We start from the raw sequence: 16,050 nt of genomic DNA, 5'->3' as shown, positions 1-16,050 counted from the left end.
ATGTGAGTTTCTTCTCAATAAATCAAAATCTTTCAATATCTAAACCCAATTCCCAAGCTTTTTTCACTGACTTTTCCCATGTTTTTTTCTTAAGTCCACTAGTAATGATTTGATAAAAGTGGCATTTTTAATATACTAATCAAAATTAGAGGTTATAAAACTTGTTTGAATTTCCACAATAGCAAATTGTTAAACAGATGCAGCTTGTGACATTTTTACTTAAATTTGTTGGTGATTACAGCTGATGAGAAACATTAATAAGTGCAATAACATTTTTCTACACGGCCATTTTGAAATGTCAGCCATTGCTGATCGATAGACTTCTTTTCTGACTGGTCACAGTGACTCACAAGATGGTCACAATGACTAGTTTTGAGATCTCTTTACAGGTCCTATCCATAAAAAGCTTGATGCAAAGAGTTACTAGTGTTGTGTTATACGTCTTCACCAAAGAAGGAGCCATCTATATCAGTGGCAATAGCTACATTTGTTTTTAAAATGCAGACGATAGAAGCGTGGGCCTCTTTTAGATTAGCACCCCCAAATTAAAGTGCATCTTAACTGCACTGACATCTGTCATTCAAACAGATGTCAACTCATAAACCTGACAAAGGACAAGTAGCTTATGCAGGTCTGTTGTGTGACGGGTGTTCATCACTCACAGCTCTGAGCAGTCGCCTTTGACTATAAAACACCTAGTGATTTTCCTGTAAGCTGTAAAAATCCACAAAAGAATTAACACACAAATAAAAATGAAATAATCCTATTAAAATTCTAATAAAAAGTCTCAGGAAAATAGTATTCATTTATATAATTTGAAGTTATATGTTGGTATAAAAATTCCCATTGACAAATGGGTTAAACCATCTTCTTAGAAGTTCTATTTGAAAGGCTTCTTCCAAAGAAATGAAAATTATTACAAAGTGTAAATCATCTAAAACAAAGTCATCCTTTCTCTTCACACTATCTTCTTTTACTTATAATTTGATGAGAAAAAGATTAAGAGAGATCCAAGAACGAATTAATATATTCATATTTAGCATTTGAAGAGGTTAAGTCTATTTCAGATTTCAAAAAAAGTACATACTTATGTGGTTGTTTTTTATACAATCGCCCTTGCTGGATATGGTGGATGATTTCTCAAGGAGGAATTAAACGCAAATTAAAAGCTCCTTTGATCTCTGTACAACTGGCCGGTGAGGGAATCACATCCTGAAATCTGTGCTGACAGGATGTGCCCTAACCTCTGAAATGAGGCCCAGCAGGATCCTGTCCAGGAGCTGACTCATGTGGCACCAGCACTGGCTAGGGGCTAGCTGGCTGGGAGTGGCAGATGGTTTCATTTGTTCTATATTTTCACTCTTCACCAAAATTTAGGGGAACCCTGGCCACAGATGAGAGGAAAGTACTGTTACTGCACCGATTGCTTTTACTTCAAAGAGAACCAACTCCAGTTGGAAGAGAATAAGGAAAACTCTGTTAAGTTTGGCTTTGACTACTTTGTATACGCTGACCACACGACGCTCTCTATTAGTCTTCACATTTTCTTTTAAATTAAAATCATGAAGTTTTAAAAAATATCTATTTAGAAATTATTCTCAGAAAGTATATGTTTATAAATATGTAAGGTCCTTTACATATTTCATGAATTATATGCATTCAATTGCAAATATCTAAAGTTCAAACAATCAAAATATTAATACCAGAGGGCCCTGGATTCTTATTTTTCTATCACAATATAGTACATAAATAATCTTATATGTACCTGATTTACTATATATACCCTTTTGCTAATTTCAAAACCTAGTAACACAAGACCTAAGTTTTAAATCAAACAAATCAAGCATTTACACATTCTTATGAATATTGCATCAATAAGTATTTGTTAAGAACTTCACAGCACATGCAAAGTCAGAAATAGAAAGTTTTACATATTACTGAGATATACGTGACTTCCTGATAGCCATGGCCAGAGGGTTATATCTACTCCGTCACGTGACAATCATCCAGTCAATAAGGACTAAGGTGACCCGTGAAAATCCTGAGGATGCTTACTGCTGCTAGTTGCTAATTAAAAATTACGTATCTCCAACGACACTACAACTCAATGCACTTCAAGGATGATTTAAAACCCCTTTGAATGCTTGTAGGTCAGACTCAATACCACAAATTTAAAACTCATTATCTTAAACCTATACTGTCCATAAATACAACGTATCCTGAGTTCATCAAGGCATCTGAAGAAATCTCTTGGGAGTATTATTATGAACAAGATAGAGAAATCTGAATCGGGTGACATGGCAAAAGGGTTGGTTTGTACTGAGTTGAAAAACCAAACCTATGTAGTCACGTGAGGGCTGGTAACTAGGTTGAGCAGCTCTCTAACCACGTGCTGCAGGAATCTTGTTGAGGCCTGGTCCACAATTAACTAGTTAGCATATGAAAATGTAGAAGGCTTGTTCATCACCTTCATGGAGGACACGGAGCTGGAGGTATAACTAATCCACTAAACAGCAGAGAAAGGATTCCTAGTCTGGATGATGGGCTGAAGCCAACAAGAAAGAAATCAAAAAAGATAAATATCAAGTCCTGTTTCTAAATTGGGAAGACTTGAATTAACAGCCCTTCATGTAAAAATGGAGCTTAGGTGATTTCATATTTAGTAGCAGTCAAAAATGTGCGATGCCATCTAAAGAAAACCAATTTAATTTCAGAATTATAGAATCCAGGTAAGGGAAAGAAAAAGTCCCATAAAACTTGGACTGGTCTGCTCGTGGTAGCACGGTCAGTTCTGCATGTTAAGTTCTGAGGAATGTCACTGACAAATGGAGTAGGTATAGAAAACTGGAAGAGGTAAAGGTCTAGAAGTTAGGTCATAGGAAAAACTGTTGAAGAACAAAGAGGACATGGGAGGAGAAATTCTCTCTCTCTCTCTCTCTCTCTCTCTCTCTCTCCCCCTCTCTCCCCCTCTCTGTCTCTTCCTCTGTCTCTCCCTCTCTCACACACACACACAAACAAACAACAAACAAAATACGGAAGGAATGACAGTGCAAGCAGTGAACCCCGTAACTGGATAAGTGTGTGTGGTGGGAGTACCCTAAAGGTAACCCCCAATGAGTTACGCCCTTGTGTAGGCAGAGATCTGGGGCTTTCTTCTAACCAACAGAATATAGCAAAGTAATGGGATGCCACGCCCATAATTAGGTCACATGGTACAGCACTCTCATAATTAGGTTACAATAAGCATGCACTAGAGAGACTCCCCTGCTGACTTTGAAGAAGCAAGCTGCTCTGATGGGAAATGCCCATGGAGAGGGCCACGTGGCATGGAACCGTGTATGGCAGGGAGCTGAGGACCTCAGTCCTACAACTGCGAGGAACTGAATTCTGCCAATAGGCGTGTTAAATTGGAAGACCAGACCTAACTCAGACAAGACCTAACTCTGGCCAAGACCCTGACTGCAGCTTTGTGAGACCACAGCAGAGGACACAACTAAGCCATGCCTGGACTCCCTGACCCTCGGAAACTGAGGTTATTTTAAAATGCAGTATTTGTGGTAGTTTATTATGCAGCAGAATAGTATTATAGTGTGCCGTTAGCGGCTGGATAACCTGTAAGTTCAGTGATGAGGAATTCCTTGTACTAGGTAAAAGACTGGTCTAGAATCTGGCTACTGGATTACGAATTAGGTCTTTCCAACTCCATGATAATATAGCAGAAATGGGGGGGAGGGGACTTTTGTATGGCACATGAATGACACTAATATTCTCTACACTAAATTCATAATAAAGCACTTATACAGCAACATAAATCATTCTGCTTCAATTGACATTTGTAAATGTAAGCATTCATCCTGCTGGGATGCTCTGTTTTACTGGAATATTAGGTAACAATTAGCTTATTTTAATTGTAAACCTAAAGGATTTTAAATAAACTTAAATACCACTCTAAGAAAAGTGACTTAGAGTGTTAAATTTAGCTCGTTGTTACCTTTCAACATTTGGCCTCCCCTGTAGCATTATCTCTTGTCAGTCCTGGTCCCGCCCCATCCCATACACATACACAGTGAACCACTTACACTTCCCCCAAAATGCTGCACCACTTCTGCCTCTCAGCCTCGCAAACCTTGACTCCAGCTTGGAAAGCCTTTCCCTATCCCCTTTCTACCTGGCTAATTCCTTCAAGTGCAAAGATGTTCAACTAGTATGTCATAAATCCCTCACAGGGACTCTCCCAGGCCTGGCTGGCTACGCTGAGGACCATGCTTCTGCAGGGGCAGACATCTGCCAGATACACCACTGTGCTACCAAGAGTAAATGCCACTTTCTGCACATTAAACAGTAAAAAGTACACTGGGACATCAAGCCAGGTCCTCTAAAAGATTGTCTGTTTGCTACAATGGGCAGCAATTTCCACATAAATATATATGAGTGAGTCAGACACATACCTTAGTAGCACAAGTATAACAGGTGCAAGGGGCTGTATCCAGAGATGATTTAGAGGTAGCATGGGAGCACCGACTGCTACTACTGATGTGTTTATTTGCTATCCTGCTGAATCTTGGGCTGCACTGCTGAGATCTGCTTTATAGACTGTTTCCTATTTTTCAGAAGTTCTCTTCCCTATTCCCTAAGTCATTTGATAAATTCGTCATGAGGGAATAATGAGTAAGGCATTAGCAATGATACTTGTGTAAGTAATGACAGTAACAAGTGATGTCAAGCCAAATTCTAAAAAATCCAAATTCATCATGAGAAATAGCTTTCCATGAACAGAATAGCCCATTCCATTGTCCACTATATGCAGTGAAAGCCCACAGAAGAGTATAAAAGTCATTTTACGATGAATAGTATACATCTTACACCAAAGCAGCAAAATTATTTTAGGTGATGGATAGTAACAAAATCAACACAATTGAAACACTGTGAGGAAAGTCAGGTGTGTGGGAAGGCTCAGGACACCTTGTACTGGCTCTCACATCTTCTTCTAAGTGCTCCTAAATCATATTTTTAAATCCACTGAAAATTTTTGGTATAGTTGAACAGTACACTAACCAATTCAGAGTTTCTTAGATCCAATTTACCCTCATTTTTAAAAATAAAGACTTTTGTTTGTAGATTTTTATTTTCATTCTTCACATTTTCATTTTCAAAATCAACCAACCATCCTGTCTTCACTGCAGCAAGTTCTCATGACCCTTGGACGCTGCTCATTAGATCACGAAAAGAAACTGACTTAAAAAAAAATCTACGTTCCCTTGACTCTTCTCCTTACATCAGCTGAGCTTTCTGAATGTCTCTCCCCGCTCTCTTTCCATCTTATACTAGCTCACACCACAGTGTCTCTCTCTCTCTCTCTCTCTCTCTCTCTCTCTCGTGTTCCCCTTCTTTGGAACACAGCTGGGAAAAAAGGATGGAAAGGGGGGTGGGCAGAAACACACACTGCTTGTTTCCAGCTCATTCTGGCTTAGACTTGATGACATTATTTCATGTCACTTTTCACTATTACCTTTGGTTATGTGCTCCCTTGTCCTAGTTTTTAAACTTTTTATTTTTACTTTTAAATGTAGTCTTTATTTCATGAAACTCTACCTGTTTAAAGAGTCAAACAGTTCCACAAGTTAGTATAAAAAAGCAACAGCCCCTCAATCCCATCCCCATTTTCCACTCTGCCAAAACAACCACTTTGGGCTCTTTTAGAAAAGCCCATGCTGCTACTTCTAATTTTTCAGTTTTAGGCTTATCTTATCTTTAGGCTTATGATTCCCCATTACAGTCAATGAAAACTAGGTTCTCCTTCACATATTACTTACATGTGTCTCATTCATTCACATACACACCCCATATTCACTCTCACACGCACACAGATTCACTCACGCACACACCACATTCACACACAATCTGTCTTCTGCCTTCTTCCTCTGCCTCCCAATTTATCATATCATAATTCTTATTAAAACTATGATATCATCATCAATGCTTACATTTTCATGAAGATGTGCATGCTACTCACAGCTTAACCATGTGGTTGGTCAATCATGATAACTTTTTCAGTACTACTTTTTTTTTCTTCCGTGCAGTTAATAATTATCTTTTGTTGCTGTTCTTAACTTGGTTTTATATATCTTTCAATAATTTACCTCCAAAATCTCACCCAGTTGTACAAATCTGGAATATAGGGAAACAGGCTAGGGAGGAGAAATCAAGCCAGCCTGGGGAGTAAAACGTGAGCTTGCCAAATATCTAGGACATACCTTTTCAAAGCCTCAGCTAAAGCGTAAGCATCCTTTGCGAGTATGACAGCTGCATTAAATGTTTCTCCTTTTTCTTTCTTGGCAAGACTATTAATGACAGTATGTGAAGATTTCCTTTTACCCTTTACGTTTTATCACCTTTTAAAAATTTTTTATTGGAGTATAGTTGATTTACAATGTTGTGTTAGTTTTATCATCTTTTAAATATGCTTTTCTAAGTCTAGCAGTGACTCTCAGCTCCATGGCTGCATCAGATTCCTCAGAAAGCTTTTCAGCATCACTGTCTCTCTCCCATCCCTCACTGATCACCACTGGCCAAACATGGGTTTGAATATGCAAATTAACTCTCCCTTAGCTACCTTACGTATCTTCTACAGCTGTCATTATTTCTATTTTATAAATGATTCACTCTTCTCAGTCAGATTCAACTCAGACAACAAATGTGGTAAAAGAAGCCATATAAAAGTGTTTAAGAAAATATAATAATTCATCTATATTTCATGAGCCAGCTTTTAGGGATTTCTAAAAATATGCACACAAATTTGGATGCAGCTTATTTCTCTATCTATAAAGTGTAAATTTATCTAGTAATTTTATATCCCTGGGAGTGATGATCAAACTACCTAGAAAAAACATCATCAAGTCATCAGGAAGAACTAATTTATAAATGAGTTATGTTAGTTACAAACCATTTATTCTATTTATTAAAGCAAATCACTTAAGGATGATGGTGGTAATGGGGGGAGAAGGAAGGGAGGGGGCATATAATATTTCTCGAGCACTTATTATGTGCCAATTGTTCTGCTAAGAAGATTACATGCATCATCTCATTTAATCCTCTAACAATCTCACTACCCTCAGATTTCAGGTGAGAAAATTGAGGCTTGGCATGGTCATGTAACTTGCACAAGGCCACACAGTGAGTAAGCAGGGAAGCTGAAATGTGAACACAGAGAATGAGCTATCAGGGCCTATGCTGTAACCATATTTATTCTAAAAATATTCTAATTACATATTTACTACTGCAGACCAGCTTTTCATTCAGCTGATTTCACTTTGTTTTTCTGTTTCCATGAAATCTATGGATTCACTCTTAGACATACATATGAAATGTAAGTTTTGCCTCACAGTAACAGGAGTTTATTATACCTTCATGAATAACAGTTCTTCAGGTAAAAATTTCCCAACAAAACAATAAACACAACCAGTCATCAGTTGCCCTCTGAAGCATAAACTCCACCCTACACTCAACAACTAGTAAGTACTCAATACCTAGAAGGTGATCAAAACTAACTGTTGAATGAAAAGAAAAACCATGGGAGTAGAATTAAGCACATTGGGCATGAAGCCGATACACACCATCAACATCATAAATCCCTTTAATAATAAGCCCTGCTTTAAAGTAACACATAGCACAGGATGTAGAATCTGCTACATTCCACATGAACACACCCGACCTGACAGTAGACCCTCCATCCTGGACGGTACTGCCCGGCCATCAGCTCCAGCCTGGCCACTCTTCTCAGCCCTCCACAGAGCCTTCATTTCAAACCAAGTTCTAAACGAACAGCTTTAGCTCAAAAGTTTTTCTTCCCGTGTCTCTCCACCTCTGTCACAAATGCAGGCTTACCTCAAATGCAATTCCTACCCTTACCTAATCCCCAGTGCTCTGAATTCTCCGACCTAAAGTCTGTCCTCGGTACATGTATGTCATACGTGTGTGTGTGTGTAGAGCTACGTGTGAATATATAGCCTCTCTGTAAAATTTCACCTTCAGCTTCTCAACTAGGATGCTTGCTCTGCTATATCCTCCCCAGAATGTGCTGATAGAAAAATACAAGGTGCATATTAATGTTTTGTTGAATCAAATCGGATATTCCTCACACTTCTTTCAGGGGATACCAACGACACTGAAAAAAATATGTATATACAAAAAGGGCAAAGAGAGAGTGGCTAATTCAGTTTCTCTGAATCCTTTTAAATTAGGTTTACTTCATTTAATTCATGCATTTTTATTTAGGATATACCATAATCCCACCCCCACCCCCCCAAAAAAAAGAGTAAATATTCTCACTTGATTTTATCCTACCTGTGAGGGAAGGCTCCTCTTTCTAGTGTATTACATCATGTGGAGAAAATACATTCAGATTTATGACTGTCTTCACCTCAAATAGTAAATACTAACTTCCACTTATGATTTAAAATTTCGAATTAAGAATAAAGGCCTTTATGCATGACAACTAATTTTAATCCAAGAAATCATGGGAAAATTCAAGGATAGTCACTTTATCTCTTTGCATACTAGAAGTGACTAGAAAGTATCAGGAAGAAGAACTCTTCAAAATTCCACATCCTTTTTAAAACCTGTTTTTCCCCTTTAACATGGCTTGCACGTAAAAGTAATCATTCACAGGTATGACATAAAGTCTGTGAATTATGAGACATTGCTGTCATTACTTTTGTGAATTACAACTTTTGGTCATACGGGTTTGATATCAATTATAAGGGCAATTCACGTAATATACAGATATATAATAGTGTGCCACAATCTAATGAAATTCATTCTTATCCGTGAGGTATTATTACACAGCTCACAAAAGGCCAAATTTTAAGTTCATCCTGAAGGTTATTCACTCCCATGGAGGGCTTTTATTTTTTAACAGCTACAACATTCTTATCCAACTAAATATTTCTTCTTTGTTCCTATTGAGTCTAAGTTTATCAAAAAATACATACACTATTAAATCCAAAAACCAAACCTTAAGCCTTTATGATCTAATATTGTGTACATGTTAGTGTAACTATGTATGTGGTTTTATACAAACATAAAATAATCCTAATTTTATCTAGAAAATATGTAAAATTATCTTCCTGTACTAATTATCCATGTTTATTTTTTAAGAAAACAGCATGTCTTTTCTACACATTTCCTTGTACTATGTTAAAAATTAAACTATATTAAAAATTAAAATAGAACTTTCTATATCACACAAAGAGAAAACAACATGCCATAATGAATATATTTGTTTCTTTTTGTTCTTATATGATTTTTTAAATGATCTGGTTTTGATAATTACTTCCATTTAAGAGCACAAGCTCTAGAGGCAGATGGCCTGGATTCAAATCCTGACTCTGCCATTTCCTATCTGTGGCCTTCATGTGGAAAGTTACTCTATGCCTCATTTCCCTCTCTTGTAAAAACAGGAGCAATAATGAGGACAATTACAGTGAGCTGTGAGGATTAAAAAGAGCCTAGCCTGATACTTATTAGGTACTTAGTAAATACGAATGAGCTGTTGTGATAGCTATTAAGTTCCTGATTTTTAAATATGTTATTTTAGAACAGTTTTCTAAGATGGTATCAATTACTGTTTACCTGACCAACCCCTTGCCTAAGTATTATATGCCATCAATACACACACATTAAAAAAAATAAAAGTGCTATTATTAGAAAATATCATTATAAAAGATTTGGTGCCAATGTAACAGCTATCTGAAGTAATGTATGTTATAGCACTTCCGATTCTTTATGATATTTAATTCATTTAAATGAATTAAATGACCAAGACCTTCTTGGTCAAAATAGACTGATATTAAGCAGATTTTTCCATCTATAAGAGTCTAAAAATAGTTTTAAAGTGAAACTGAAGATTCTAATGGTATTTATTCGCCATGTTTTTGTCCTTGTTCTTGCCTCTTTTCCTTTTGTGCTTTTCTGCAGGCCAGTAGCCCCAGGCCAAGCTTTTAAACATAAGCTTAAACACAATAAATCTGGGCATGTTAACTTGCAATTTTCAATGGACAATAAAAAGCAAGTTTTCGTAGTGCTAAATGACTGACTGCAGACACCTGGGGGAATGGCACAAAAACACTACGTGCACCATCACACAACAGGATTCCACACTCTCATTCTTTAGTGGCGTGTGGTTAAATGTCAGGCCTCCTGGAAAAACTCCGTATTTCTCTCCCTCCTGTGAGCATCTCCCCACTTCCCCATCTCTCCCCTACTCCCATACAAGCCACCTTGCTTCTCCAGCGGTGGCGTCCCAAGCCCCAGAGGGATCTCTTGGATAATAGGTACTCTGGTACCTCTAGTTCCAGAAAAAACACAAGAGATTTTTGTTTTCATTGACAGAGCTGAGCCTAGAAATGAGGTGGCACAGCTCCCAGGGCAAGGGGAGAGACACACCCAGAGGGAAAAGTGTGCCTCAAGAGACAACTCAGACCACTGTTTATAAGCACATTGCCACTGTCTGGTCAGTGTAGGCACAAAAAGGGAACTCTCTGAGAGTCCTAAGAGTCTGTTTCTCTGCTTATGCTCCTAAATCTTCTCCAAATCTCATTTTCACAAAGTCAAGAGACAGTTTATCCAGAAATAAGCCTATATTCCTTCACTGACCTGTTACAAACACTTTTTGCGCCATTGAATACCCACTAAGGAAAAGTGGGGAGGTTAGGGAGATACATATATATATTGCATAAGAATAGTAAATATATATAAATAAATAAATATATAGTATATAAGGGATGCTTTTTTTTTTTTTTTTTTTTTTGCGGTACGCGGGCCTCTCACTGTTGTGGTCTCTCCCGTTGCGGAGCACAGGCTCCAGACGCGCAGGCTTAGCGGCCATACCTCACGGGCCCAGCCGCTCCGCGGCATGTGGGATCTTCCCAGACCGGGGCACGAACCCACGTCCCCTGCATTGGCAGGCGGACTCTCAACCACTGCGCCACCAGGGAAGCCCAGGAATGCTCTTTGAAATGAGTGATCATATGGCTTCACTAATTCAATCACTCATTCAATAAACATTTACTGAGAGGATGCTATGGACCAGGGCACTGTTTTAGTGCTAGAAATATACAGAGGTAAAAGTCATATGCACACACGTGACCCACAGAGGATAAGTAAACGGTCACTTAACAGTGTTACAGAGTGCAACAGCAGAAGTGCATACAACGAACTGAGAGATCTTACATAAGGGGGTCCAGGAGGGCTTCGGGAAGGTGGTGACACTCACCATCTTTGAAGAGAACTTTGAAGAGAACTCTCAGAACTTCACCTCACATGTGAGAGAATTGAGAGCATAGCAGCCAGATGGAGGGGCACAGGCAAAGTAAGGGTCATGAAACAGCAGGGTACTCTGGAGAAACTAAGTTCAGTATTGCTACAGCAGCCGCTGAAGCTAGAGCCAGGGGTCAGGTATTTGAAGAGCCCTAGATACCTCCTAAGGTGTTTGGGTTTTGTGCTATAATTAATGGGAAACCATTAAGCAGCAGTTAATGAGGGTGAAAGGTGATGAAGTGGCTTCTGACACTCTCAGAGTAATGAAAGACATGAACTGGAAGGGGAGGGAATGGAGACAGGAAGATGTTTACCGGAGAATATAATAATAATCTAAAGTAGAAAAACTTAAAGTCTGGACGTAGGTATTCTCTGTGGAAATGGAGAAGGGGAAAATCATTGGGAGATATTTAAGAGGTACAGTTTACAGGAACTGGTACCAACTACCAGTCGACCCTGTTGGAAAGTAAGAAAGCCAGGATTATCCCTTGGTTTCTGGTTTGGGGTGTTAGGCAGTTGATGGTACCCTCAGTGATGCCTTTTATGAGATATAAATATAAAAGGAGATGAGTTTTAGAAATAAATATGAGCTCACTTTGGACTTGGTATTTAGGTATCTATGGGGCATTTGGGCAGGAGGACATATTAATCTGACACTCAGAACACAAGCCTAGGCTGGAGATACAGATTTGATAGTCTTTAACATGGATGTGGTAGTTAAAACCAAGGAAAGGGAAAGTCAATCACCCAGAGTGGAAAATATGAAAAGAGAAAATGAATGACAAAAAGCCATACTTTGGGCTGTATTTTAATATTCCTGTCAACTCTCAAATACCATATTTAGAAATATTCTACTTAACATCCTATCAACGTATAACTAAAACTGAGTATTAAACACTAAACAGCAAAAAATATTTTAATTTAAATTTTCTTCTCCCAGATTAAAAAAAATGTATACAAAGGTAAATTACTTGAAGACATATTTCAGAAAACTATGAAATTCACACTTATTTTTCTTAAAAACACTGCATGGTAAGTAAACCACAGCACTAGTCGTTTATAATTACCCCAAATCTTAATAACTCATATTGTGTAGTAGCTAACATTCTGAAGTCAATCACAAGAGTAGTGGTAAGAGTTTAAAGCAAACGATTTAAAATTCACATAGATCTGTACTGTTTTTAGACTGTCAGTTATAAATTAAAGAATGAGAAAGGGAAATGGTGCAATGCAGAAAGTCTTATTCTAGTTTACGAATTATAAGGTCTCTGTCTCTCTGCTAAGAAAGTGCTTCTGATTTCTGAATATATAATGCCCTAAATTTTGTTCCTTAGAGCTTATCTTTAACAGGATGAATTCCTATCTTTCAGTCAAAACAAATGTATAAACATTTTATGAACAGAGCCTCAGTAAATGGTAAAATTAATCAATCAATATTTAGTCTCAGACAAGACGTGCTTTTCAGCTCTAACTTAATATACTAGAAATGTTGACTCTGCTGTGTGAATCTATGTTAAGGTGTCGGTTTTATATTGGTGACTTCAAAAAGCTAGACAGAACAATACAAATTTCATTTTACCTGTATGTAATAACTGTTTAGTAATGAACAGTAACTGTATTTATGGTCTTAACATGATAGCAGTCCTAAATAATTTAAAGAACAAATTTTAAAAGAACATTTAAAGAACAAATACGTGCTGATTTTCCCCCTTAAGGGAGATAATCTCTTGCTCTAAATTTAGAATAACAAGTTTGCCTTCTAGACAATAATATAGCCGGCAAATATCAGGCTTATGCTCGCTATTGTAAGCAATAAAGGTGGATGGTGACATCATCTCCCATTTCAAAAGAAAGTGAAAAGATGCCAAACTTCAATGAGTTGGAGACTATGAGGCAGTGCAGGGTGGTGCTCAAGCCTACACGTCAGCTCTGGAGTCAGGCAGGACTCATTTTCAGTCCCGTGAACATGACCTCCCCTGAGCTTGTCTCCTCATCTCTGTATCTGGACAAATATACTAGAACACACTTCAAAGAAACGTTGTTAGTGTCAAGAATAAAGTGGTTGGTACAAAGTAAGTTAACAATTGATACTGCTTTCAAGTTCTCTTACCTTTCTCTATTTTTTCTTTTTCCATAGCATTTCTCATCTTTTTTTATAAATTAAATTTAAATGCTACAAAAAATACAACAAATATCGAGTCAACACACCCATCCAAATACATGTATCATCGTTGCATTTGTTGTGAGCAGTTGAATCTGTCCACTGTGCTGCTGATCTAGTATCAAGTTGTCTCTTATTGACAATGTCAGTGGCTCCTGACTATCACTGTTATATGGTCAGTTTGTGTCCTTGCCATATTGAACAAGGGGTAGGACACTACAGTATGACCCACAGGAGAATACAGTGACTTTCTTAAAGGGGTCCATACAGGTTTGTGAGTGAAAGTCTTCCCAAATTCTTTTTAACCTGATATTAAGAGAAGATGTTTTAAAATGCCACATTTAGGGGATGTATAGCTTCATCCTCACACAGAATGCCATCCTTTACCTCAATGAAAACTGCATAAAGATAATTAACAAACTCACCTAAAAGGTCTACCTCAAAAAAACAGACAATGATTTATCTAAAATTTTTTCTATGTCTATCAGTTTTTAGTGAGATTTACTCCATTAACATAATTATCACCTCTTCATATTGTAATGAAAATAACATGTTATTTACAAATACTGACTATATATCTACATAAACATTTAAACTGCAATACCAAAAATAAAAGTACACATACAGAAGCAAATGCACAGGTATAGAATAATATTCTTGTAACTCTAAAATGATAAATAATCTAGAAACAATCTTAACGCCGTTCTTTTTACTTTCAAGAAAACACTACTATTGTTGTTAAAATAGATTTTAAATATACAGAGTATTGCAAAACCTGAAACAATTCCCTTGGAGGAGAGAGTATATTTCCCATGCATACTATACAATATTTTTAAAAATTAGGAATAGGTTTTAATATTTTTCCTACATAAAACAGTATTAATCTGTGAAAGTGGCTAATAAGGCTTTGATATGTAATTTAAGACATTTGGTTAAAGGAAAGAATCTGATAAACCTTAGGCTGGAATGCTAAGCACAACCGAGGGTGTGTGTTGACCAAGGCACACTGGCATTACTTTGTAGAGCCGATCAATAGATACTAGCTTTCAAAAGAGAGATTTAGAAAGAAGCTGCAGCATATTTTTTAAATGACAGGGTGAAGGTTTAAATTGTCTCAATCAAGACTCAATTTTTCTTCCCAGTTTTTCCAGCTGTCCTCTTCCAGTTAAGACTCTTCATTTCAAATAAATTTAATTAGTTCCAATTGATCATCGCCAACACTTACACAGCTTTATCCATGCTTCTTTACTTTTACACAGCAAACACAAAGACTGCCAAGCTCAGATCCAAGTGTCGTTAAGACAATATTCATACCTCATTTGCTCTTACTCAAAAGAAAAATTTCAAATATGAAATTCTGCCTATACAAAAGCACTAAATTATACTTCATATTTTAATTGCTATCTTGGTCAGCTGTTGAATTCAGTTAATTGAAGAATTAAGCCCCAGATTACTACAAAAATAAAATTAATACAACTATGTATATTAGCCTAGCTACAGCATTCAAATAAGAATTCATTCAAAATACAAGCAAATATCTGTCATGATATAATTTCTATTTGGTTTTTTTTGTTGTTTTTTTTTGTGGTATGCGGGCCTCTCACTGTTGTGGCCTCTCCCGTTGCGGAGCACAGGCTCTGGACACGCAGGTTCAGCGGCCATGGCTCACGGGCCCAGCTGCTCCGCGGCATGTGGGATCCTCCCGGACCAGGGCACAAACCCCTGTCCCCTGCATCGGCAGGCGGACTCTCAACCACTGCGCCACCAGGGAAGCCCGATTTCTATTTGTTTTGAGGTGATATTATTAGAGGAATTCCTTTTAAACAGCCAGGGGAAAAATCAGATTTTTCAAAGTGAATGGCTAAATTGGCCAGTTTTCCCTTTTGTAGTACCTCTTGTGCTCTACAATGCTGGTTATCCCAAAATAAGATTATTTTGCTTGAAACAGGTTTCTCTCAATGCACCTACCATATTTTTCATAATGTAATTTATATAGGATTCTAGTCAATAAAAAGAAATACGGTTTTCTTCTAAACCCTCACAGAAATCTATACCACATCTTAATCAAGCCACACAATCTAAAGGTAGCCTGAACGATCTACGGGCGGCAGCATGCTCGCTGCTCTGACAACATGTTAAGGGAGCCTTTGGCGTCATTTAAATTCTTTGGCTATTGAGCATTCTTGCTTCTAGTCCTCATGGCATGAAATGAGTAAATCAACTGATAAAAGCCATACATCACATACATTTAACTGAACTCTTACAGATTAAAATATAGTTTATGTAGCATTTATTCATTTATTATTATTTTTTTTTTGCGGTACGCGGGCCTCTCACTGTTGCGGCCTCTCCCGTTGCGGAGCACAGGCTCCGGACACCCAGTTTAGGTAGCATTAACTGACTCTCCAAACTAGATTTTTCATTTTTTCTTGATTTTTTTAACAATAAAATAAGCACACAGTCATGTGCTATAATGCTGTCTCGTGACTTCAGCACAGCATAATTCAAAATTTCAATGTACTGATTTAATAATACTTACTCGAGAGCTCAAAAATTCAGCTTTTATTCTGGAA

The 16,050-nt window shown here is 37.5% G+C and overlaps 1 protein-coding gene across 7 annotated transcripts in view; it reads right to left on the bottom strand.

The window, feature by feature from the left end:
• Positions 1-16,050, bottom strand: part of WDR7 (WD repeat domain 7) — a 375,177-nt gene that overhangs the window by 200,857 nt on the left and 158,270 nt on the right. The gene's annotated exons all lie outside the window — the stretch shown is intronic.

The sequence above is a fragment of the Delphinapterus leucas genome, chromosome 14 (assembly GCF_059928025.1).
Source record: "Delphinapterus leucas isolate spDelLeu-1000000601 "Yukka" chromosome 14, BTC_Dleu_Yukka2, whole genome shotgun sequence".
Taxonomy (NCBI): Eukaryota; Metazoa; Chordata; class Mammalia; order Artiodactyla; family Monodontidae; genus Delphinapterus; species Delphinapterus leucas.
Note: the sequence above shows the minus strand (reverse complement) of the source record. Positions and strands in the feature narration are given on the sequence as shown.